This window comes from Ambystoma mexicanum, chromosome 6p (genome assembly GCF_040938575.1).
Source record: "Ambystoma mexicanum isolate Mex_15411 chromosome 6p, UKY_AmexF1_1, whole genome shotgun sequence".
Taxonomy (NCBI): Eukaryota; Metazoa; Chordata; class Amphibia; order Caudata; family Ambystomatidae; genus Ambystoma; species Ambystoma mexicanum.
In genome coordinates, this window is record NC_090935.1 from 205,833,903 (window position 1) to 205,860,613 (window position 26,711).

At 43.3% G+C, this 26,711-nt stretch overlaps 1 long non-coding RNA gene across 1 annotated transcript in view; it reads left to right on the plus strand.

Moving 5' to 3' along the window:
• Nucleotides 1-24,755, plus strand: part of LOC138511315 (uncharacterized) — a 210,762-nt gene extending 186,007 nt beyond the window's left edge. Inside the window, exon 2 of the long non-coding RNA XR_011280609.1 lies at nt 21,089-24,755. This is a non-coding gene — a long non-coding RNA (uncharacterized lncRNA). The remainder of the gene's footprint in view (nt 1-21,088) is intronic.
• The last annotated feature ends 1,956 nt before the right edge of the window (nt 24,756-26,711 follow it).

Consider the following 26,711-nt stretch of genomic DNA (forward strand, 5'->3'; position numbering starts at 1 on the left):
CGGTAGACAGCGGTTGTGACGTGGCGGAAAACCTAAATACACTCTACCAGGGCCATGAACAACCTTTTATGCTTTTTAGCGTCGTTTTACGTCCCCTTCCACTACAAAAATACTTTTGAAGGGATCACGTAGTCTACATGTTTGTCTTCATCTGATCTACACCTGTTAACAGGCCCATCCCTCCATAGAGGGTTCCTGCTGTATTCACAGATAGGGGTTTCAGCAGTAGAACGACATCGCTCTAAACCTGTTTTCAGTGTGGGTTTTTTTAACTGTAGAGCCACCTTGTGAATGTTTGAGCTGTCTATGGGATAGTAAAGGCATATAGTACCCGCAATAGACAGCTCAGATCTGTTACTTAGGATACAAATGTTTAGTCCAAGGTGCAAACTTCACTTTTACGTTAACACTCTACCTATGGTGACCAAGGACACACAAGAGTTTAACAACCTTCATGTTGTTCCTGTTATTCAAAAATGGATTCTCTTTGACCTCTTTTACTGTCTCCCCCTTTTTGTAAACGGTACATCAGCGCTCTCTAGGGAAAGGCTTTTCGAAACCCCTAGGGTGAGGACAGGGATAGACAGTATTTTCCTTTCTGTCCTACTGTCTTTCTAAGATAACCTTGTGTCTCCTTTGGCCACTTTTTCTGCACAGTGTTTTTGTACTACACCTAATGGGTCTCTCTGCTGCCCCTTTTTAATGATACACAGTTGTGTGTTGCCCTCCTTTGTTGTGTTACAATACTAGTCTGTTAGGGCTTCACCCTGCTTACTGCACTTGTAGTGCCCTGTATGGTTGATAACAGTCCACAGACAGGGCCTACTACATTCGTGTCTTCTCAGGATGCCTGGCATGGAAATGGGACTGTGGGGATAAGCCAATCTGATGTTCAGGTTGCACTTTATGATATGATATGATATGGCATTTATAATGCGCCTATACACAAGTGTTTCAATGCGCGACAAGGCAAAGGAGGGAGAACAGAGGGAAGACAGACAACGATCCTACTAGGCCAGGTGTCATTTAGATTGCGCAAGTACATGGGAAGGGGAAGGAAGAGAAGTGTGGGGGGAATGGGGAGAGGACAGTGCAGTACATGGGATAAGACAATAAAAAACAATAAGTAAAAAGTATGGTCAGCAGGTGGCAAGTGAAAGGGTAAGTGCAGACGTCTGGTGTCAAGTGCTGGAAGTGGGACCATAGGGATACAAAAAACAGCCACCAAGTGCGGGGGTTGCCAGCAAAGCAGTGCAGGAGTGTGACTGGTGGGGGAGTGGATCTGGGACCGAGGTCAGAGGGTGGCCAGGTACCCAGTGCAGTTTCAGTGTCAGCCAGGAAATCAGCAAGGGAGAGGAGGAGAAAGAGCAGATGCAAAGAGAAAGGTTTTGAGGTACAGATTGTTCATGAGGGGAGGAAGGTATTGAGGTTTCATCATAGCGTTGTTGATTGAAGGAATTTGGTGGGAATAGTTGGCTGGGACAGGAGGACGATGCACAGGTGCAAGTGGGGTAGTGGTAGCGAATATTGTCTGTAATATGCCTTTGCACAAATGTCATTAGCTGTGCAAAATTAGTGCTGAGTTCATCCATTTCAGCAGACAGACTTAACAGTTCATGTTCAGCATTTGGACTTTGGGGCTGTCTGTGGCCATCTTCCTGCCCATGAAGTGGTCATTTGGGGTTACTTTCTTCATTTGCACTAGGTACTGTTAAACAGAAAACCATGTTTTAGTGACATGTGAAAATAATGAACATAAATGTTTGCACTTTGAAAATGGTATTCTGAACAATTAGAGGTATTGCCATCACTCATTTCATCATGGGGGAATTTTTCTTCCAACCACTCCAGGGTGCTTGCATTTATGTAGAAAGAAAATAATACTGCTCTTTCTTACAAGTCATGTAGGTACAATACATTCTACTGTTACATGAAGAAATATAGTGTATTTATTACTTTTTGTAAGGGTTTTTCTGAGTAGCTTGGAGTTGCTTCTGAGAGTTGCTTCTGAGTGTGTACGCAAGGTTACACTGAGGTAATACTGTTAAATGCACAGTTCACTTTTGTGCTTGGTGCATTCCATTATGTTGCAAAACCGATGAAAATGTACTTCTGGTTTCATAAGTACAGAATTTGTATCTACATTTAATTTTAGCATGTGCTACATATATCTGTTGTACTTTAAACTACATGTGTTTCTCTGCTGCAGGATTTAATAAAGTAAGGTAACCCCTGTGCTTATCGCCAGCGTGAATGCTGCCGAAGTTGCGGGCAGTTGCTCAGTCCACAGACTCTGTGGCTAATGTGGCTATCATGTTGGGGGGCAGGGGTTCACTATGATGCAAGGTACATGTAGACACATTAAGCGTATCTTAGTAAGAACTAAAAACCCGTGAAATTCATTGAAAAATGTTGTTAAAGGGACGTTATGGTTAAGGTGCATTAATAAAAACCAATCAAATTCGATGGAAAAACATTATTAAAGGGATATTATGGTTACAGGAAAAACCCCTGAAATTCACCAGTTATGGTAAGCTAAGCAACCATAACACATGCCACCACTGCTAAGACTAACACCCAGGACATCAAAGATGACATCACGCATGTCATTGATGACATCACTGATGACATCACATATCTGAGCCACTTGTTTTTGTTCACTGACATATGCCCATAAAGAAATAACAAACATGAAATGGTGGAAAAAGAAGATAGGGGCCATTTTGGAAAAATGGTCACCTATGGGTTCTGTACTGCAGCTAAGAAATCAGCATGCTAGTAACCTGCACAAAATGTAGTCAAAAGTAACCTCTGCCACCAGCCATTCAAGTTAGTTAGTGTAACAAAAACGTACATGAGAACTGGGATAAGGAGTTACTATATAACCCCCAACACTCCGCATATGTTGGAATGCTGTAACACCCCAGCACTTCACAAAAGAGAAAGGTAGGTAAGATAAAAGTTATCTCACTATTCCTGGGAACTGTAGTTCACACAAGAAAAGGTATTTTAACATTAAGAGAAGTCCAAGGGAATTCTCAGTGGCACTGCATAGAGGGTGCGTTGTGCCACTATGCAAATAGCAGATGCCTATGGAGTTTAACAGACTCCATTAAATAGTTTTTAAAAAAAACAGTCAGAGAAAATTACATGAGTGAGTAGAAAAAAGCTCCACTCACTCGTGAGGTTAAAAATCAAAAAGGTCCCAGATTCCAGCCAAAGTTCTGGTAGTCTTTAAAGTTAAAGGGAATTAGCACATAAACTGAAAATTCACCCTAACACTCAGTAAAATGCATATTCTGCATTACCCCTCACCAGCTTGATTTATTCTGAGGGGGCCAAACAAATCCAATGTCTTTTCCCTTTCCAGAATGTCTCTATGGGCAGGTGACTGTGACAATGGAAACTGCATATTCAGGGGGTGGGTGCAAAAGAGAACCTATTTTGAGCGAGTGCTGCATATTTTCCTTTGACCAGAGGTTTCTGTTCTGTATTTTTGTTTTATTTATTTGGGACTTATGTAGTGCCTCAATCCAAATAGCTTAACATAGCAACAATATAAAAATGGTACAATAGTAAACAAATGAGAGTTTGACAAAAGGAGTCTGACATCAATCCTGCTGGGTCAGATGAAGTTTAAACTATTTTCCAAAATAAAGTGTAGGAACCTAGAGAAAGAGGAAGAACGTTCCAGTGGAGAGGAGCAAGGTGAGCAAATATGTTGGAACTATGAATCTCAGAGCTAGAGCGAAGGGGGCGGAGAGGAGTGTAGAATGAAACCAGTGAGGAGAGGTAATCCAGTGTAAGACCGTAAAGTGATTTGAAGACAAGGCATAGAAAGTTGAATTTGAGCTGTGCATGAAAGGAAGCCAGCCAAGAGTGAGAAGAGCAGGGCAAATAGAATCACGTAGGGTCAGGTGGAAGAGTAGCCCAATGGGAGCATTGAGAATAGATTTTAGAGGAACAAATCGAGAGATTGGGAGACCAAAAAGTGTAGTGGAATAGTAGAAGAGAAGTGAGACAATTAGAGAAGATATAAGTAGCTTAGTTGCATCAAAAGTTAAGAAAGAGCAGACTTTGGAGATATTGAATAAGTTAAAGCAGCAGGCATGAGAAGAGATAGCAATGTGATGTCTAAATGATAGTGCAGAGTCAAAGTAGAATCCCAGATTGCGAGCAGTAGATACAATGGGAAGTTGAACAGGATGAAATGAGATGAATGGAGGAGGACTAGGGGAAGGAATGGTTGTATAATGGAAAAGAGTACTTCAGTTTTTGTGGTTTTAAGTGTTAAGTAGTGGAAGGACATCTATAATTTGATGGCCAATAAGTATGATGATAGCTGAGTATGGATATCAGGTGAAAAGGAGGAGAAGAAAGAAAAAGCTGGGTGTCGTCAGCATAGAATGTTCTGTTCCATGCCTGACTGGCCAGCAGAGTGAAGCTGTACTGCATAGCTACATTTGAATGGCCTGAAAAAGGAGCAAGGTCACTCTCTGAATGATGACGTTTATGTCATGATGCGTGCTCTGAAACCCCTGGAGCAGTTGGGCCCACCCCAGTCCCTGTCACCCAGAAGGACTTGTCAGCCCCCAAGGAAGTGCCCCAGAGCCTCATGGACTCAGTCCCGGCGCTGTTGGCGCCAGGCTCATGAAATGGGCTGAACTCATGGAACTATTTAATCTGCCTAGTGAGGCTGAGCCTTTTGTATATCCAGGGTGTGGCAGAGGGACTACTTTTCCTGAGAAGACAGGGTGTGGTAAAGGGACTACTTTCCCTGGGACTACTTGCAAGGCTATTTAAGCCACACCCTGCAGGCAGAACACGCTTCGCGTTATTCTGCACTCCTACAGCGTAACACTCACCGTGTCTGCTCAGTCCTCGAGTTTCTGCAGCCATGCCCGTCCAAGATTTCCATCCATCGGTGCCTGGAAGAAGAAAAGGACAAAGGCCTTACCTGCAATTCCATCCATCGGTTCCGTCTCCAGCTGGACTTCCAATCGCCGCCCCGTTGGAAAAGGACTTCTGCGCAGGCATCAAATATTCACCTTGGATTCTGCATTCCTTTGGGTTACTTCGGAGCGGTTCTTCCATTCTTCATCTTGGGGCTGCGCCGGCAAAAAGGGAACAGAAAACAGCAGGTTAGTCACGCACAATACAAAAACGAACAATTGTTCAGCCATCCAGCGCTCATCCTGACCTGGAGATAACCAGTTCAGCATTCTAGGAGAGTCAATTCTTCTTCTAACATTCCGTACAATACCGCATCTGCAAGAAAGACAAAACACGTTTAAACCTTGGAACAATAAGACTTGAGCATCTATACCAAGCTGTCATTGGGATAGAGACGAACGTGATTAATCCAAGAATTCCTGAAACACAGCAACCGGCACTCAGGAACAGTGAAGTAACTGTGCCCAGAGAAAGACTGAGCCTACTGCGCCCCTGCTGAAGGTCAAGCAGGATGGAGAGCCTACCTCACCAAACTCAAGGGTGAGCCGCAGAGGAGTCGGGCATCAGGAGGATGCAGGAAGTGGGACCAATCCAACCCACTCATTAGCTAACTTCTTGTTTCAACATTGCAGGCTAACGCCTCCTGGAGAGATAACAGGGGAGAAGACACCATCATACCATCAAAACTACGCCAGTACAGATATCGGCCATACGACTACGTGCTACGCCCCCGTGGAGACCAGATGAGCGTGACAGTTTATCTACCATGCTTTCTACCCATATCTAGTGTTCTCCGGATTCAAATGAGGTGGTGCGTTGAAGGGGGATCTGTAACAAAAACCAATGATAGAAGATACTTCAAAATGAACCATCAGGGGAGCTGTAACCGAAACATTGCAGCCTGTTAAAGACTGGAGGGAACATTGGAATAGAAAACCAACAAACATACTAAGGATATGCTCTTCTAATTATTCACACATTGCCCCCCATGCCATGGTTCTTTTCAGCCGGTAAAGGCTGACACTAATGTAGGAACACTTTTATCTCGAGAGAAATAAATCTCACAAAACTACCTTGATCTCTTACAACATGAAGCTGACATTTAAAGCCCCACCTCAGTGTTCAAGAAATCTAATGAACATACATTGAGTATCTATGAGAAGAAGAATACTGATGTCTGTGGAAAGGTTGGACACCTTAGTATCTCAGACCTATCATGTATTCACATGTAGTTGCAATGTCCAGCTTTAAACATTTAATTGAGTTTAATTTGCATTTGATTTAATATGGTTTGTAAATGTTTGCATTGTTGAGAACCACACACAGGACTCCAAGCCAAACAAATCACAATGCTTCACCTCCCACACCACCCCAACCTTAATCTAGGAAATGTTGCACCAACTGTAGCAATAGTGGACCTTAGCAGTGACCGTGGCCAGTAAAGTAGGATCGCCTTGAGAAAATGTTTTGACCCTGCCATGAATGTATGTACAAATTAAGCACTGACCATCCTATGCATGTATTCTCTATGTGTAATATAGCCATGGTGTGTTTAATGTAAGTAGCAATTTCAGTAACATTGTCATCATAAATTGGAATAAATACTCAGATGTTTAATCCAGTTAACGCACAGATGCCTCCTTTTGTGGTGAGGAAAATATATAAGGTAATTTGATTTTGCAGTATCATAGTGCACAGAAGTACCTGCTTGTGGGTAATCCGAGAATACGGTATTAAGGTGTAATTTGCCACTCTTTGTGGCAGCAGGGACAATTTGAGGATTTTGTCACAGTTCAGCTTAACGCCTATTCGAGGCATTTTAAAAATGATGCCTTCAACAAATGTTTGTCAACCATGTTCTCTTTTATAATTTGAAGGTAATAGCAATTTGGGAAGGTGTCTAATACAAGGCAACATGAATCTCATTTAATAACTTCCACCCAAATCCATAGGTAACCAGTTGCAGGGTGAAACTCGAAAGGTGAAATAGATCGCATGGTAGGTGGCATAACCAGGTCTAGTCAAAGAAAATCCTTTATTAAAATAGAAGGGTACATTGTTTGTAATAACACTAGTGGATTGTGCGTATCTGCATTTACTCATTAACAGGGACCAATGATTACTGAAACAGAGAAAGCCTGTGGCAGGTGACAGTAGTCTGATTGTAGCAGGTATTTTCTCAAGCTGATCAGAAAGGAGGAACATTCTAAAACCTGACAAAACATCTCTGAATAATGACCAGGACACGCGTTAGGGACATTGGATGTGCAAATAAATCCAAAGACGTGTCAAAGATCACCTGATTTAAAAGGAACTTGTTCCATAGGGAAGCCTGACTATATAGCATGTGGGGGATGGGTGCATATCCGACAGTTGGACACATTCAGGATACAAAACTATTGCCAAGTAGCATGTGGAAAATAATCCTGCTTTCTATCTTTACAGTTAATAATTTACTTCAATCGGAAAAGTTCTTGATGCAAGATACCAAGTGAAGTTCAGAAGTCTGCTCTGTCTTCCCAGTTTATACGAAATTGATATGCTGCAGGGAGATCTAGAAGCAGACAGAACAGCAGTCACATGAAGACCAAAAACAAAGGATTGCATTTGGATGTCAGCAGAAGAGTCAGCAGTGTTGTGCTTCATTGGAAAGGAACTTACGTAATGTATAAATATACCATTTATGAACAAGAATAACCTAGTTGCACAATTGTACAAAGGAAGCCAGAACAAACATTTCTTTGAAACTGTGTTTGCCATTTTCTTTTGGTAAGATCACATTGTTTAAAATTCAACATAGTACTTTGACTGTGGGTTATTCAATTGTTTGATGTGGCAAACAAAGAATCAAGAATATGTTTTCTCCTACCACAGATAACATATTTGCTTCGCCATACTCTGTATGGACAGAAATGGCATTTGCTGGTAAGTGGTATCAGAACCTTGGAGATGAAAAGTAGAGTGTTGTCCTTTCTCTTCTGATCCTGCATCAGCACGCAATGATGATGAGACTGCACAACCGACTAAAGCTGCCTGGGAAGCCAGCATTGAAGTATCATCACTACTCCGAACAGGCGTCGAAGGCACTAACCAAAAATCATATAAGTCAGGAAATGACAACAGTTTTAGACAGAGAATTTAAACCACATACTTTATGCTGCTAATTAAAAGGATATTACATTGTTGCTGAAATAATCTAGAGTGTTCTCAGTAATTTCAGGATGTTGCTCAGATATTTCAGATTGCTGCAACAGTGAGATGTTCGCTTTGCCAAACTGCCTACGGTTCTATTTAATGGGTTGACACACTAAAAATGAAAGCTCAAAGGTGTCATGACAATGTCTGCCAGTTTCACATACTTCGTTGTATATTGCCATGCCTTTTGCAAAAGTGACATTTTGAAAGCCTAGGCAATATCATTTCATTTGACTTTATTCAATATTATGTAATCAAAAACAAGCATATAATAAAATCAATATCACATTTCTTATAAAGAGACATAATAATCATTACAATACCTTATTTTATTTTACAAAAAGGTAGCTTAGATATAGAGAATTAATTAAAATGTTCATTCATGATCCTATGCATAGTCCTCTAGTGCAGATTATAATCAGGGAATTGAATTTAAGAATGTGTTTCTCTTGTTGCATGCTCTAAATTGGGACCTGGCTAAAGCCAATATTGTTACCTCGTCACATGTCTTTTTACACAGCGACAGGGCTTCTACCACAGTTCATATTCCATAATACAGAAACCTCAGTCTTAAATGCACTGTCCTGCATTTTAAGTATAATGAATGAAATAAAAGAAAGTGTTCAACCGACTTGTATTTAGCGCATTTGTCTGACATTTTCCTATGCCACTTATTCAAATTATATGCCGGGGAAATATTCCAAACCGCAATTTAATTAACAGGCAACACATACGTTTGTATCTCATAATGTCTAGGTAGGGCTCAAACCCCTGGTGTTAACTTGATTTTTCAATAAGCCAACAAGCTATGTATTTATTTATTGTGCTACATTGTATTACACATTTTTCACAATTCCAATCCCCAATACAATCTAGTGTCAGACCCAGATCAGCTAGCCCACGGCCAGATCAAGTTAAAATATTAAAATTGGTATAGGTCTTTCTCCAAAGTAGTGTAAAATATATAATACATGATCCGTGTTCCCCACTCATGAACAAAGCCCAAAGACCTTCCATTGAAATATTCCCACATAAACCTGCAGCTTGAAGCGCCTGTCGCCTTAAGGTCTGTAATGACTGGCATTGGACCAGCAGATGTTTCACTGTTTCCTGCGAGCCCTCACCACACAGTCGGCACCCCACAATTTCCTTGGTGCACACCAGGTTACATTTTAAATTCAGATAGTCCCAGATCAACAAATTCCCAAAGAAACACTTAACGTATGTTGCCACTTTCTCTCTTTTCTGAATGGAGTGTACATATTCCAGAGCATGAGAGTGAGTGACCAGGTTACCAATCACTTGTTCCTGGCTAAAATCAGCCAGAATGTGTTCCATATGGGATTTATAAGTACTAAATGTGGCACCTAGAGTACCATCTGGGGCCTTTAGCGCCCATTTATCTGCGATAGCTGCTATCTTGACAATGTGGCTACCTGGCATCAACAAACATCTGGATTGCAGCATATCGTATATCAATATCTGTAGGCTATTGATAGGAGCATTAGCCAATTGGCATATTCGCGTAATGCAACTCAATTGGATCGTTTGAATGGTGGGCTTGATGTTGAATTCCAGGAATGCATTTTAATTGAGGTGCAAAATGGTAGTCTCAATAGTCTTTTTTAAGATGGAACGCTCTAGCTTGCCCAACTCTTCCAAGTTGGCCAGTGTCCAAGTAGCAGCCCCATACATGATCATTGAGTTAATCTTGGTCAGGTACAATTGTAGGAGTATTGCGAGGGAAAACCTCCCCGGAACCCCTTGTTTTTAAATGCGCCAATGCAACAGTGTTAGAGATGTAATTGCTTTCACCTGATCTAAATGTGCATTACCCTTGAGCCTACAATCTAGTTGTATCCCCAAATAAATGTAGACAGAGACTTTTTAGATGTGGACCCCCTTTAATTTCCAGCACACCTTTTGTGGCTGTTTCCTTTTTGTGTTAAAGTCCATAATCTTTTGTTTATCTTAATTACCAAAGCATTAAGATCAGCATACCTCTTCAATTTGTTAAGAGAGGATTGAAGGCCACCAGGAGTGAGATCAAGGATTACAAGGACGTCCGCATAGCCTAGCCACTGTAAAATAGTGCAAACAAGATTGGGGGGGTGGTTGATGCATTGTTAAGAGCACATCCCAGATCAGAAAGAGAGAGGTTTAAAAGAATTGGAGCTAAAATACACCCTTGTTTCAACCATCTACATGTTAAGAGCCAGGTGGATACATGGCCGTGCTGGACCAGCCTAACCCTAAACCCTTGTTTGGTCAGAAAGGAGAATGATCATCTAAAAGAGACCTGGTGGGATACCCCAGGATTTCTACTTATTCCATTGCCTTGCGTGGTCTACGGTGTCAAATGTGGCACTAAAATCTGCATAGGTCACATATACCAGGATCTTTATAATCTCCAATTCCTGTTAGATTGTTATAATGAGGGCCAAAGAATTAGTGGTTGTGCTAGAGCCCTTCCTAAATCTGATTTGTTTGAAGGGTATGATGATGCAGGAGTCGACCCAAGTTTTTAGCTTATTCAATAGCACTCAAGTGAATATTTCGCAGGAACATCCAGCATAGCAAGAATCCAGTAATTACGTGGGTCTTCATAGCTCCCTGGTACCAAAATACTATCCGACCATGAGGGGGGAATGTCTTGAGTTACCTCAATACAATATAAAAGATTTAGGAGGGCTTATGACCAAGTGACAGGATTGAGCCGGAAAAGCGAACTACAGATCCCATCCAGGCAAATAATGAGTTTTTACCAGTATGTCATCATTTTTCTTATGCTCAAGTATGCTCACTAACATTGATTTGGTGTTATTGATTGATTTGTAGGGTTTTTCCTGCAAAGTATTTTTTGGTGTGTTTACACCAGGATAATGAGCAGTTGCTCTCTTGTAGCAAAACCTCTTTCATTGATTCTAAGTATTTGCCAAGCCCTGGATCACTCCATAATCTAGTCTAATAAAAGACAGGTCTACTTGCAATCAAGTTATCTATATAGGATATATTTAAGTCTTCTTGCATAAGAATAGTCAATGAACTTTTTGGGAGGCCTAGGATTATTTTTAGAAACCCATTTTCTATGGAACATAGTTTTAGTGTATTATGGTATCTCCAAAGTCCCTCTCCATAAATCACTGCCTCGCCTGCAATTTGTATACCTATAATGCTGCGCATACTGCCCCATAAGCCTGTTGTTTAGTAAATGTTGCTATGTCATCTCCATATCCGGAGAGTATGGTGGCAGCTTTCACAGCCTGTTGGTCCCATTTCCCTAGGTTAGTAAATCTCAAGCCACAGTATTTATAGCTCTTTACTTGCTCAATGTTGCCATCCTCCAAATGCAGCTTTTAATTGGGCTGATTTTCCTAGGCATTATTCCAATCTATTAACAATTATCTTCGGTATTGCACTGCAGTACTACCAAACCACAAAGTGTGAGTCCACCAAACCTTGCAAGACTACTCTTTTTCTAAAGACTTATCATCTAACAACTAACATAAAAAACTGCCAACTGAACCATGGCTGCTGGAAATCAATGCCAGAAACAAGCTAAAACATGTATTGTCTGTTTATTGCAATCTGTATTTTTTCACCAAAATACAAACATGAAAAAACACTTGAAGAACAATTCCAAAAAGCAATCGGAGGGCCAGGTCAATTACATTTTGCTAATCTAACAATCCAGCAATTTTCAGAGTGAGGTCTGAAGAATTGTAGCTCCAACAGAGTACATTGTGATGTATGGGGATGGGTTTATCGTCTTATATGTTTTTTGAGGGGTCAGAAATGAGAGACCAACACAAGGTGGTGGTATTCTGAATGAAAGATATTTTATTAAACAAAAATGGCCCTATTCTAATTCCATTATCTAGAAACTTAAACTAAGGACCTGTTTGTGTCAGGAAGTCAGTAACTGAAAAGCCATCCTTGTGACCAAAGCAACCTGTCCTGACCCTCATAATTATAAACGAACAACAAAAGGTACAAGGAAATATATTTTTATTTTGATGGTAGAAAAAAGTGTTTAAAACCAAAAGTGCAAGAATTACTCCAACAAAAAGTTACTCCAACAAAAAAATTCTTCAAGGTAAAGGCCCTTGGATCCAGAGGATGGTCTAGATGATGGTCCCCTTACCCTGGATTCTTAAACAGGATGGCAACATGTATCTTTAGTTAACAGTTCCTTGGTGTCTTTACTGGATTTATGTGTTTATCCAAAAAAAAAAATCTTCAAGCAAAAAGGTTATGTAACAAATCTTACTAAAGAGTTTGTGCATCGTTGCAGATTAACTGGTGTACTCCCATGCCAGGAACTTCTATACACTGTCCAACTGCCTGGTGTACTCACCTGCCTAACTTCTCTATAGGATTCCTACATATCCTGGTGTGTTCTCCAGCCAGGAAACTTGGTACAATCTCACCTGCCTGATATACTCACCTGACAGGACTTCATATGTGTTTCACAGTTCTCTTCATCTGCCTGGGGTATTCACCTACCAGGATTCTAGTGCACTTCACAGTTATTTGATATACCACAGTAGCATATACAATGTGCTGCTTGGTATATCTGTTTGGCGTAATATTTTGCTCAAATGTACTTGCTCAAACCTCTCACCCACTTTGTCATCTCACTACACCTCAAACCTCATGACCACAACACTATCTCTAATCTCTCTCCAGAGGCTTCCTGTTTCACCTTGCGTTAACTTTGAAGTACTCTGTGATGCTTGGCCTTTGTTCTGCTCCCTGGAAGATGGAATGAATCTGGAAAACAACCTCCCTCCCCTTCTGAGCTTTCCCATTTATACTTTACTCTCCAGCCCTGAAATCTCTCCACTGGATCCTAGTGGCTGCAAGGAGCAAGTTCAAAACCCTCTGCATCATCCAAAATGCTTTCTGGGGCTAGGGCCTTCCCTACATCCAACTCTTTCTTCAAAAAACCTTCCTCTCGAGCCCTTTGCTCAACTACCTCCAACTCTCTGAGAGTCTGATACTTCTCCAGGTAGAGAGTGGGGGTAGGTCTCTCTCCTCTGCAGGTGCCTCCTTTTGGAATTGCCTCCCTGTCCCTCTCAAACCTGAACCAGACCATCTGAAGTTCTGGAAGCAGCTCAAGACTTTCCTTTTCTCCTCTGCGTTATCTCTCTCTCTCTCCCCTGCTGACCTACCTGTGTGCTGCACCAACTGGTGGCTCGGCTACCCTCGGAATCTCACTGGGTACCAGGCTCCTCCATGATCAGTCTTCCCTGCACTGCTTCTGGGCATACCATGCACTTAGGGACTGTAACTGTAACCCTACAGTCCCCTGCATCCTTGCACTTACCCAGAGCCGCGCAGCACTGGCTGCACTTACTCAGAGCAGTGCTGCCCTCATTGCACTCTCTCCTTAACTCTCCCTGGCACACCCCCCCTTCCAATCCTGCTGCACTCTGCACTATCACACCTGCATGATCTGAATGACACAAGGCCTAGTAAGATAGGTATTGTCTTTCTTGCCATGTCTTGTTGCACCTAGAAACACTTGTGTACAGGTACGTTATCAATGGCTTATATCATATCATGCTTCTGTATTTCATTGGGGTTTGCCTTTATACTTTGTCTTGTCAGCATTCAAATATTTTTCTCACTGAATCTTCAAGCAAGTTTTTCCTTTATACTTTGCCTTGATCGCATTCATTTGTGGTCGGGATGCTCCTGGGTGCCCAATTGCTTTTGGCGGACTCACCGGTCTTCTCCAGGGCTCCCAACGTTGCTCGCACCTTTCCATTATGGCTTCCTCCACACGCTACAGGAAGGAGTGCAGAGGCACCTTTCCAGGACCCTGCGCAGGTCCACGGTCTTATGCCAGGTCTCCTTCTTGGCCCAGGGTGACGACTGCTGCCTTGCCGAGCGACCAAACCTCCAGGAGCTTCTACACTGCTCCTGGCATCTCCACTGTGCCCTTCTTGCTTGCATGCAGCGCTCATCTTTCTTTCCCAGTGGCTTCCTCTGCTATGTGCTTTGCATTCAGAAGCCCTGGCGTGAATGGAAATATCTCCGTCTGCACAACTTGCTGTACCTGCATATCCCCTCTCTTCAGCACAGTTGCCATTTGTAGATGTCCTGCTCATTACAGCTTTAGAAAAACAACAAGTCTGCATGTTACGCTTCAGGCTCCTGTTGCTCTGAACAAACTCCCTTGTCCTTCTACTCATCTAAGTGCCTGAGCGGTTATGGGAGTTGAAGTCCATAACTTTCTTTGGGCGTTCAACTCCTGGACGATTTTTTTACGTTTCTCACCAAAAGACACATTAAGAACAAAGTGAGTTAGGTGTGAGTTGTTAGGGTTTGGGTGAAAAGTGGGGGCCTGACTAGAATGACAGTAGGCCATAAAGAAATCGTATTTCAGTGGATCTTCCTCATGGGGAGGGGGGAACACTGTGACTCCTCCAATGAAGACATGTGATCTCTCTGGTAGTTGTCTCCTTACATGTGATCCTCCCACATGAAACTGCCCCCAAGGCCATGATCAGGTAGAAGCTGCCATCCCTTTGGGCACATGGGAAGAGTCACCACCGAGTAATTTGTGATGGCTCCATTTGATTCATCACACAAACTTCCCCTAATGGCTCTGGTTCTCTCAGCAGCTCTGAAAAACGGGAAAGGTAGTACACATTACCATGTTATTTTCCTTTCCTGTGCTCCATGGAAAAGCAATAGGGCTGTGCATTCAAGAACCAGCATCAATCACCAATAGGTGTCATGAAAGTATCACTGTATCACACATGAAAGATTAAAATGAGCAACCATGGTCTACAAGATTCAAATGTTATTCTTCCTGGGCCTATGATGTCTCAACCCAGATTAATAGATTAATTAAAAGAGAACTCTGAAGCAGTGGATTAGATCTGTATGGCAGTGCTATTACATTCTGTACTACCCGAAATGTGCTATATTTGTGGCACTGCTCTCAGTTTTACAAACATCAGGCTAGGCTCTAATTATGGCCCTATCCCTGGTACTGTAATGGTTCAATGATAGATTGAGACAACCTAGGCCCAGGAAAAATACAATTAGAATTGTGTAGACCATGGGTGTTTGTTTTAATCTTTCAGTATGTGTGATACTTGTGATTTAAAATACAAAAGCATTTATAGGGATAAAACACCTATAATATCCTACTAAACCCAAAAAGGCTCAAAAGTCATTCTTTGTTTTTGGAGTTGTGCTCTCTTTCACTGCTCTGACCTGGGGCTGTACCAGTCAGTTTCCTAGGGAAAACCAAAGGTATTTTACGCCTGATCTAGCTAAATAGCCTTTCTTTGGGTTTGCCATAAGTCCCGCTTTTCCTAGGACCCTGGTAACTAAATAGAAATGATAAACATGTTCCTTCCAAGACTTACTGTGGATGACGATATCATCAATGTATGCTCCACAGAAAGAGGCATAGGGCTGGAGGATGTGATCCATTAATCTTTGGAAGGAAACTGGTGCCCCATGTAAGCCAAAATGCAATACTTTGCTTTGAAAAAGCCCTATGGGAGTAGAAAAAGCTGTTTTTGGCGTATCTGCCAATACCCCTTCACCAGATCAATCCTGGATTGGTAAATGGCGGACCCCAATCGATCAATAAGATCATTAATTCGGGGTATGGGGTAAATATCATTTTGGGTGACTGCGTTTACCTTCCTGAAATCAAGGCAGAACCTCCACAATAGATCTGGTTTGGCGTCTAACACAATTGGGTTGGACATGGGGTTTTGGGAGGGCTCGAATATCAGATCCTAACATATTTTCCAACTCCTCTTCAATGATGTTCTTTTACTCTCAGGTATTCTCTATGGCTTTACATGTACCACTTTGTTCTAAGAGGTCCATTAGATCATCCTTCTGATTCTGAGCCAAAAATTGAAGGGGTTCAAATTGGTGCTGGTTTCATCAGATAACAAACTAGTTAATACCACAGTGGTGTCTTCAATGGTATTTTCTGTCCATTTCTTGAGAAGGTTCACATGATAAATGTGAGTCTTGGTTTTTCTTTCTGGTTGCGAGACTCAGGTACTACAGGTCATAGTGCAAAATAACTCAAACATGTCTTTACATTTGCATATATCCCGGGCCAATAGAACTGGTTCAGGATCCAGAGTCTTGGCTGTCCCTAGAGGTCTGCATGTCCAATGGGAATGGGCAATATCCAGCACAATTTTCCTTTGGATTTTGGGTACCACAACTTTTGACCTAGGGATACATTCAGGTCCAATACCCCTCTATACAACAGCCCAGTCTTCAAGGAAGAGAATGGTCCACCCTTCTTTTCGGGAGGCCAGGAAGGGTCCCCATCATTATGAGGGATTCCTGTTTCACGCACTGTATTGATGACAGCGGGTGGCCGCGTCCTGGCACAATGTTATGACCCATATATATATTGGGTGTCATTAATTATGGATGGATATGTTTGTTTTTTGTTAATGTTGCTTAGAATGTATACATATTATATCCTCACGCCTGTAGAAAGATACAATAAATAAACTGCAACTGCAACATGAACCCAATCGACATAACAGGGTGCGTTGTAAAAAACATGGAAGCAGGGACTATCTTGCAAAATGCATGTTGACTAATAAACTGCCTTTCTCAGGTTTTCAGATGGTAGAAAATTAGTAAATCAGTCATTTTAATCTCTGTGGTTAGCTGCTGCACATGCATTTTAAGTAGCAGGGACACTCATTGACAAAAAGAAGAATGGCACATCTAGTAAGAAGGTCAGTTTACAAAGAGGACATGGTTTATGATTTAACAGTACTGCAAGGGAACTGATGTTATCTTGCTCATTGTATTGAAGTCGGGTAGAGAGTGTTGGTCATTTGTTTGGGCTGGTAATGAAAATTAAGTTTCTGGGCCTATGTAATGAATGCAGGGCCTGGATCCTCGATTACGCGGCATACACAATGCCACTTTTCAAAGCCCTAAGGGAAGCACAAAAAAACAAGGACCACGCGTTATTATAAAAAATTAGACACTATGACGATTTAAAGGAAGTCATCAGTTCGGCACCCGGACAATTCTATTTGTTTTCACATTCTGATGGTCAACTTATGACAGCAGTGTTGACACAGAAGAGCACTATGGGCCATAAGCCATTGGTCAATTATAGTGGTGCTCTGGATGCAGTGATGCAAGTGCAGTTCGCGTGCAAACAAGTATCAGCAGCCGCTACCTTTGCTATAGAGGAAAGCTCTACAATCCTCATGGGGTATTCAGTAACATATGTAGAACATTCTCTATTTGTTATTCTAGAAAAATCAAAGTCCACCCTAACTACACAAAGGTCATCAGCATATGAAATGATCGCCTTGAAACCCCACATTCACATGGTTAGGTCTAAGACAGTGAATCCGGTCACCTTTTTAACAGAAGTGCCTACGGAAGAGGACTTGAAGGCAAACGGCTGTGCTGCATACGAGGGGGAGGAGGATGACACTCCCGAAGCAAGGGATTGTGCATTGACAAAGGGTGTGGTACTTTTCGTTCACGTGTCATCCAAAATTGATCAGCAGGATGGACAGAGACAGACAGGGGCAGCAGTGGTACAACTTGAGGTAGAGAAGTACAAGATGGTGGTCATGAAAAGGTTGCCTAATGTGAGACACCTGAAGGTGTCTCACTTACTAGTCCCAGGGATCTGTCGTCCAGGTGGCCATGACACTGCCATTGCTAATGGATTCAGTTCCTGGGGTTGGACCAGGGGGGGAGGATCACCTGGATGAGAGGTCTTTGGGGAGTGGAAGTGGGATGCTGACAGGCGAGACATGGTATCCCCGTCTCTGTAACACCTTTTCCCCATCCTACCCCATAGGGTATCTAGAAACTCTATCCCCTTTTCCAACACAAACACTTTCCTACACTACGACAAACAACGGACTAACTCCAGAGCCGTTTACCTAACATTTCCCAACACAAGGGTCAGGCAAAGTCAGGCAATTGACAACAACTAAACACAACTGCTGGCCCAGTCTCTTTTCCGCACAGGGATAAAAGGTGAAGCACAAAAGCACACTTTGAGCAAGGCAGACCTCACAACGAGACAGCCATCCCAGGGCGGCAGTTCAAGAGGAGGAGAATGTTGGTGGGAACCGAAGGGGTAACATGGAGAGAAGCATCCTTGCCCTTTCCAACCCAGATCCACAAATCCTCTGTGGAAGAAATCATAAAACTGCACACAATAGTCACTGTGTGTTGCAGCAGATGTCAACGGTACACTGAGCTTGCCTACACTGATAATCAGGACCGAATGAGACATTTGCTACCATGATACCATGCTTGACTCCAGATACCAGGAAAGACAAGCAGTTAATCACAGCCGAGGGGCGAACCGATAAGAAACCAAACTGTATTGAATGAAAGTGGCAAAAGACAAGATAAAAAAAATTCAAAGGACAGTTAACGTCTTAAGGGAAAAACAGCTGCAGAAAGATCTGACACCACATTGTGTTCATTTGAGAGACTCTGGTTGACTCCCTGCTTTGTTGAAACTGTGGTTACCAGAAGGCCCTAGCAGAGCCGCAATAAAGAAGGATAAAGTGGCCATACAGGGGTCTTGCAAAGTTCCACTGTACAGTCAAAGGTCTTTGACCGGCACGTAGCTATGGAAATGTATTTGCATAGTAAGAAAAGAGAAAGAACTGTGTGATTGGCAAGTGTGAACCCGACAGTGGGCTGCTGAGATAAAGGGGCGAAGCCTGATGCCTCAAAGAACATTGTGTTGACAAACAGTGTACCTGACAGAGGGATGTCCAAAGTGAACTGTTTAAAAAGACATTAAGACTTGTGAATGCGAAAGGTGACATATTTTTCGACACCAAGCCATAGGGAACCCGACAGAGGGAGGCTAATATTGAAGAAGCGTCTGAGCCCAGAAGAGGTGGATCCAGGGGTGAAAGGCTATCACCCACTGACACGTGAATTTAATAGACACCAAATAGTTTAAAATAGAAGCCATAGTGAACCTGACGAAGGGAGGCTGATATTCAAGAGGGGTCTGAGCCCAGAAGAGGGGGAACCAGGGGTGAAGAATCTCACCTGAAGTGCAGTCAAAAAGGAACATTTGTTTGTTTGTTCGAACATATCAGGCCCTCAGAAGTAAGAAACTTAATCACTGACGGTCCTGACATCATTAGCAACTTTTATTATTTTGAACGCATCAGTCCTCAGAGGCAAGAGATATGTTGTAGAAAAGAGACTTAATCACCAGAGGCCCTGATACCTGAGAACGGAACTATAATCTTGTGCGGGGAAAGCAAAAGCGTGTGCTGTTCTCCAGAGTCCCGCCTTGCCCCATGCTCAAAACGTGGGAAAGGGAGACCCCCAGCTACCACATCCTTACTTATCATTTATGAACACTACTTTCTTTCTTGTGAACCTTATCCCACCCTTTTTTTGTATTTGGTTGTACGGACTGGCAATAGTTTTTTTTTTGTATAGGCCCTTTTTGGTTGACAATACGCCACTAGGACTGCCTTATTATGATTTGATGGTCGTAGCTTGCTCCCATCTTAGATTTAGGTTTAGATTAGGCATTCTTCCAACCTACCTATAAAGTTTAATAAACAATAAACACCCATGAACTGTGATCACTTGTGTCTGTCTTTACTATTGCCGGCATGAGTTCCTTACACTACACAATATTCTGCACAAGAACTTGTGGTGCTCATCAAAGCATTGAGAGCATCAGGTTACGATATATTCCACTAGGCATACGTAACAACAACGGAACACGCAGTTCTCTCCCGTTAGAAGAGCAGTGCTGTTAGAGAAGCTGATAGAAGAACTGTTACAGCCATCTGTTGTGGAGGTCATATAGTGCACTGCCCATACTCAATGGACAGATTCAATCTTAAGAGGAAATGCAGCTGCTGATGCAGCAACCAAAATGGTGGCGTACCAGCCAATCGAAACATCCCCTGAGTATGTTTTAGCTGCCCCACTGATAGACAAATGTTCAGTGCCTTATACTGCATTGCCCATCTCTCAGATTATTGAGCTACATGGAATAGCGCCAGAGTGGGAAAAGGAGTTGTGGGCATGGAGAGGATGTAAGCAGTCCGCCACAGATCGGTTATGGATACAGGAGAGCTCGGGGAAGACAGTGATGCCCCAGGAATTTCTAGCAATAGCATTTGAACAATAACACTAACTGTCCCATAGTTCAAAAGAACACATAGCCGCAGACATAAACGAGGACTGGTTCACACCAAATGTTCAGGAGAACATCACTGATATAGTCGTCTGCTGTACCACATGTCAATGTTTTAGCACAGAGATGAAACTATGGACATTATGGGGCTCTTTGCCCCGCCCTATTGGACCATTCCGGGAGTTACATATAGACTACGCCAATGTGGGGGAGTGTTGCAATGGGGCTGTGTACCTCATTGTGGTTGTCTGTGCCTTTTTGAGGTGGGTGTAAGCAGGGCCATGTGTGCACCTGAATGCCAAATGTGCTGCAAGGTTTCTAGCGCGGGAAGTTTTCCCTTGCTGGGGTGTGTGCAATGTTTTGAGATCAGATAATGGCACACATGTGTTCAGTGCATTATTCCAGCATGTTACAGCACTACTTAGTATCAAGCATCAGATGTGTTTGATTTATCACCCACACGCCAATGGCATTGTGGAGATAATAAATGGCCTATTTAAGAGGAAATTATCCAAATTGTGCACCCCTTGACGAAAAACTGTGTGTATTGTCCGTCCCTGGCCCTTTTCAATCTACGCCTGCGGTCAAGTAAAAGACCATCATCTGTCACCTCACAAGGTGGTCACTGGTCGGCGCATGCATACCCCTGTGTCGCCTGTGAGAGTGGTTTCTGATGCGCATAGAACTGCTGTGGTGTTAGGAGAGGAATTAATGGAATATTTGATAACACTAACTCTGGCCATTAAATGTCTCTCCCGACAGATTGTACCTCCCAGGATTGCGACTACAGAGATGACGGAGGCTGCACATACAACAGGGACAGACCCCGAGCACATAACGACTGGACCACTGCTGCCGGGGGATTACGTCTACGTTTGCAACTTTATGCACCGTTGGAACAATCCTCAGTTCCATGGATCGTATGAGGTGGTGTTTTGTACCCCCTCGCAGTAAAAGTTAAGGAATTGTACTACTGGGTCCGCCTATCGGACAATCGTACGGCACATCCAGAGAGTGCAGTGGTGCATCAGTTTTCTTGAGAAAAGGGGTAACAGTACCTCTAACCCGAGCACCTTACCAGCCTGTCCAGATGAAGCCATGGGCATAGTGGCACATCCTAGTGGCAGGCCAAGGTTCACCTGCTAGCTCCATACTTTTCTTTCCCTGGGAGCATTTTCTCTCTCTTCTCTTTCTCTCTCTCTGTCTCTCTCTCGTTCCCTCCCGTTTTCTTTTTCCCTTTTGTACAGTGTACATCATGTACGTCTCTTCCCTTTTTTTCATTGTATTATGTGTTTGTGCTTCTATTTCAGGACAGAAGAAGATGGACACAACTAATGTACATAGGTTGTTAAGTAGGGACCCAAGGCGTAGGGGCGCAAATGAGAGACTGTTGACTCTAACATATAGCAAGGACAGAATAGCATGAGTGGTCAACATCTGTGCACAAATATGGACAGAACATATAACAAAGCTGATGTGGATTGCAACGATGGAAAATCCGGTGCAAGTGCACAAGGAAGAAGAATATAAACTCTGTTTCTGCAGAAAGGGTACAGTCTTTGTTGGCACAAACAAACATTGTAATAAAACTCTCTTGATCACAGACATGAAGAAAGGAATGGCAGCACTGATGGATTACTACTGGATCTGTGGCCGACAAGCTTACTTGCATCTCACAGCTTCATGAAGGGTATTTTGTTCGCTGGCCACATTGCATTCAGCGCTATTGGTAATCCCAGAAGAGCACCTGAAGGGAGGAGTGCTGCCTGAAGAGGGGCCAACAAGTTTCCCCACAATACAACCTGAAGATAAGTGCTTGGTGCCCACACGAGAGCCTCACATCTTGCTAGGAAAAGTACAATTCCAGCAACCATAGAGAATGAAAAGATTGAATTACATTTCTAAAGACTTTTCCACTTTGCTTGCTGAAATTCCAGAAGAGTATTGTCTTGTTAGCTCAGCAGAGTCCTTCTTTGCTTCTCTACTCTTGCCAGGGGTACAGGCGGCAGCCAATGCCAAATGGCTGCAAATAGTGCAGTGGGAACTGGTCCAGCTCGCAAATGACATAGAGAATGGGTTCAACGTGATCAAGATTGAGTTAGGAGCACTAAGACTTATGACAATGCAGATCAGATACGTGCTGGCTATGTTAACACCAATGAAGGGTGGTTTTTGAAAAAGATTTGGTGATTCCTGTTGCACGTTCGTACCTACAGAAGACACGGAAAATGCATCATTATCCCACCTCATTTCAGCTGTACATGGCTTAGGCGTTCATACGAAGAAGGAAGGAGGAATTCAGGACAATCATTGGCTGAGCATGACTTTCAGCTGGGCCCCATCGTGGCTTGTGCAATCATGAAGATGTTAATGACCATCATTGTGTTCCCCCTGGTCATTTTCTGCACGTGTCAGCTGGTTCTTGGATGCTGTGCCACTGTAGCACCTGATAGCGCAAGAATTATGGTATCAAGTGGGGTTTCAAAAGCACCTCGCAAAACAAAAAACATTGAAGTGCGGACCAATGTCCCACAGGGTGGCCCGAAGTGTGAAATGTGTCCCATCCCATATGAAGTTGATCCTTTGTACCACACTGTCATTTCCCAACCCCCTGATAAAGAAAAATTAAACAGAGGTTTGGGTGGACCTACCGGGGGAGGCGGGTTGTATTTACATGACGTGTTCACCTGAAGAGTACGCGTATATGGGGGAATGTTTGCAATCAGTGTGTAGGGCGTGGGTGCCAGTAAAAAAGAATAAGCCATATGTGGATGTAGAAACTGGGGAGTGGGAGCACAGAGCCATTCCAGAATACATTACTGTAGAAGTAATAAAAGGGGGGAATGTTGGGTAGAGCCCCCTAGGCCCTTTAAAGTAAGGCGAGATGCATTAGAGGAACTGTAATTAACCAGGGGGTGGGGGATCAGTGAACGGGACGCTTTCCCGTCCAGGAGGACCCCATGGTAACATAGTCAATTATAGTGTATTCATATGGTGTGGCCCAAGGTGCGGGTCGGCATCCCTATTTTGCCTAGATATTAATATTCCTAGGTAGAAGAGAAGGCTTGAGTTGTAAGCATGGTAAAGGCGGCATTACAGGCACTCGGCCAAATCCACATGGCCACAGTAATCTCCAGTCATGCCCGAGCTCCCATAAGCACAGCTTGCCCCCCTACCCGCCACACTGTTTGTTCTATGTTCTTGAAAGTGTAGTGAAGATGTGTCTTTCACCCAAGAGGAATGTGCCTTTCAAGGCCATAATCAGAGGCTGGCGCCTGGTGTGCATGTTATCTCACATTGGCCAAAGCATGACCCGGCCCAGTCCCGAGTGGCCTTGATATATAGCCCATATAACTGTATAAACCCTAAGATTCCCACATTCCATGACACCAGGTGCCCTTTGACCACCAACCTCAAGGTAACAAGTCCTGAAATGTTCAAAGAAGATGGACAGGGTGTATTGTTGAAGCGACAATCACGTGATTTGTATTGCGAGGTGCTGGAAGGGATACATTATAGTTCAAAATGAGGGTGGAGACCTTGGAGCCGGATGTTGCAAAAGGGAGTGAGTGCAATGTGTGTGTGAAGGTTAGAGTGCCCGGGAACCTCTTTTGTGCCCATCTTAAGGTCTGCCAAAGGCACGCTGTGAGTGATAAACCAGCTGCATAGTACGAGTATAATTAATTTGTCGTCTGACCTTCGACTTGAGAAGAAGATGAGCCCCACAGTGCCCACCTGATGGAAGTAGGACAGGCTGGGCTGGGCCCAATAAAATGCCATCCCATATGTATAAAGGCTTCACCTGTATAGGTTTCATCCAATCAGCAACACAGGTGTTTACTGTATATTGTTGCAACACCATGACACTGTGTTTGTTTAAACGTTTCTGTTTGCACCTCTTTTTGGCAGAATGTTCTTGGCAGCAGAGTTCTTTGCTGTTGTTTTCATTTGCGAATGAGATTAAATTTGTTATCCTTACAAATTAGGCCTTTCTTCCCTAGCAGGTTGTATTGTCTCTAGTGTGAGCATTCAGGGGCTTACTTTCAACAGGAACACTTCCTAACTTTTTCTCAACTTTAAAGTATTGTTAACTTTTGGCCACAGGGCCCAATTCAATCTAGGGTTGGACTTTTAAATTTAGAGCTCTTATTCCTGTGGACTATTAATGCAATTGCCTAACTACTTACCTTTCCTTTCATGTATTGGAGCAACGTGAATGCATTGCATTGGCCAACCTGTGACTGTATATATGTTTTCTACTCCTAGTATTGTGTGATAACATTACCTGATAGATTCATTTTTCGTCAGTGTCTTTGGGCCTATAATAAATATATTAATTTTGTACTAACTGTCTATGGGTAATCATTGTGTATTTCACTGTGTGGACTCGTTATAGAGCCCTGACCCAATAAACCTATCCTGAGACTTAGCCTTGACCACTCTCCATGCTACTTTGTTTGGCTAAACTCCCAGAGTTTCCCCTGTTCACTATAACTAGGATGGCCTGCTAAACTCTGTCCACGAGGCTAGAGTTTATATATCCATCTTAACACAGTCTTCCTGACATTTATTAGAATGCATATCCCATTATTATGCGGAAATCAGAACACCACCAGTACCACCACTGCCAGTAAGATAATTCACACATGAGCCCAGCCTGCCTGATATACCACAACATATGTAAAAAGTGGGGCAGTATTTTACACAGAATTATCAGCAAACAATTCTGGACCCTTCCATGCTCTGCTGGAAAGTGATGTGCGAAGAGAAGGTAGGGATCTAACTTTGCCAACACATAAATGGTCCCATATATGTGTGATATGAGGTGACAGCGTGCACAGACATGGGAAGAAGTCAAAACGTCTAAAGTGCGTTGCCCCCCATGTCATCAGACAAGCAACAGCCCTCCACCAAGTCACTATTATAAGTTGGGGGTCTTTTAATCAGGTGAGAGTTGGACAATCTAAGTGGGAGGGCAGGGCGTATTTCTCAACACATCATGACAGGTAGTTTGGGGCAGTGTTGGAGAGACAACAGTGGACCAAGGATAACAGGCATCATTACGCGTCCGGCGGTAACCCTGCTGGTGCTACTGGCGGGTTGCACCCGGACTCGTAAAATGTTACCAGTGCCTGACTTCCCAGTAACACCGGGAGATTACAAGTCCGGCAGCCCGGAAAGTCAGGCTCAGGTAAAATGTAAGTCCCCATTCCAAGACTCTATGGGAGTGGGGTCTCGGAAGCGCTGGCACTGTTGTGCTACCATGAACGGTCTGCATACCATGGCCACTGCATATGGCATGGTAAAACCTATCAAGCACAGCGGCCATGGCAGGCAGACATGCAGTTTGCAGGTCCAGAAACAAGGGTATCGTTCAGCTTACCGGCACCCTTGTTTCAGGACCGGAAAACTTGTAATGAGGCCCAATGTCTTGAATGTGATCCTTTCCCAGATGGGCAGCCAGTGTGCAGCTCTCCTAGCTTCCGAAATATGGTCAGATTTGGAGAGGCCAATGGCTGCTCGGAGGGCATTATTCTGGATTATCTGGAGTTTATTCAGGTTGCATTCTGAGGTGCCGGTAAATAAGGAGTTACAATAATTGAGCTTGGCTCCAGGAGTGGAGAGGAAGAGCCAGCTGGCATGAAGCAATTTGGCTGTGTAAGCCGCTGCTGAGGCGATTGGTTTCACGTGGAATCAGTAGTTGAGGTTGGCATCCCAGTAGACCCCAAGAGTTTTGTCAGCGTTAGAGGTGGTAATGCAGTTACCATTGATGATGAATTCTTTGTAAGCTGGATCAATGTTATGAATTGTGGGGATTGAACCGACAAAGATTTCCGTTTTGTTTTTGTTGAGACAAATTTGGTGAGAGGCCATCCAATTTTGAAAGAGTTCATAGACTGTGTTTATGGTTGCTGACTCCTGGCAGTAGGATCCGCAAAGTGGGATAAGGAGCTGCATATCATCACCATAGTTTGTCTATGAGATGCCTAGAAGGTCATGGTGGTCGAAGAGGGGTTTTGTGTAAATGCGGTAGAGAGTGGGAGAGAGGTAGGAGCCTTGGGGGACTTAACACGTGACAGTAGTGGGATCAGCAGAGAAGTCGTTCATGAAGACATGAGAGGATCTGTCGGCTAGGAAGGGCCTCAGCCTATCGGAGGCTAATGGCGAGAAGTTTGCTGTTGAAGTATGTTGAGAGCAGAGGATTTGGTGGTCTTCCAAATCAAATGCTGCAGAGAGGTCTAGCACCATCAGTAGGGCCGGTTTGCCAGTGTCTTTGATATCATTGATTTGAATTTTCAAATCTAGTAGGGCAGTTACAGTTCCGTGTTTGGGGCGGAATCCTGATTGGCGAGTGCCCAGAATATGTTTTTCTTCAAGATGCTGT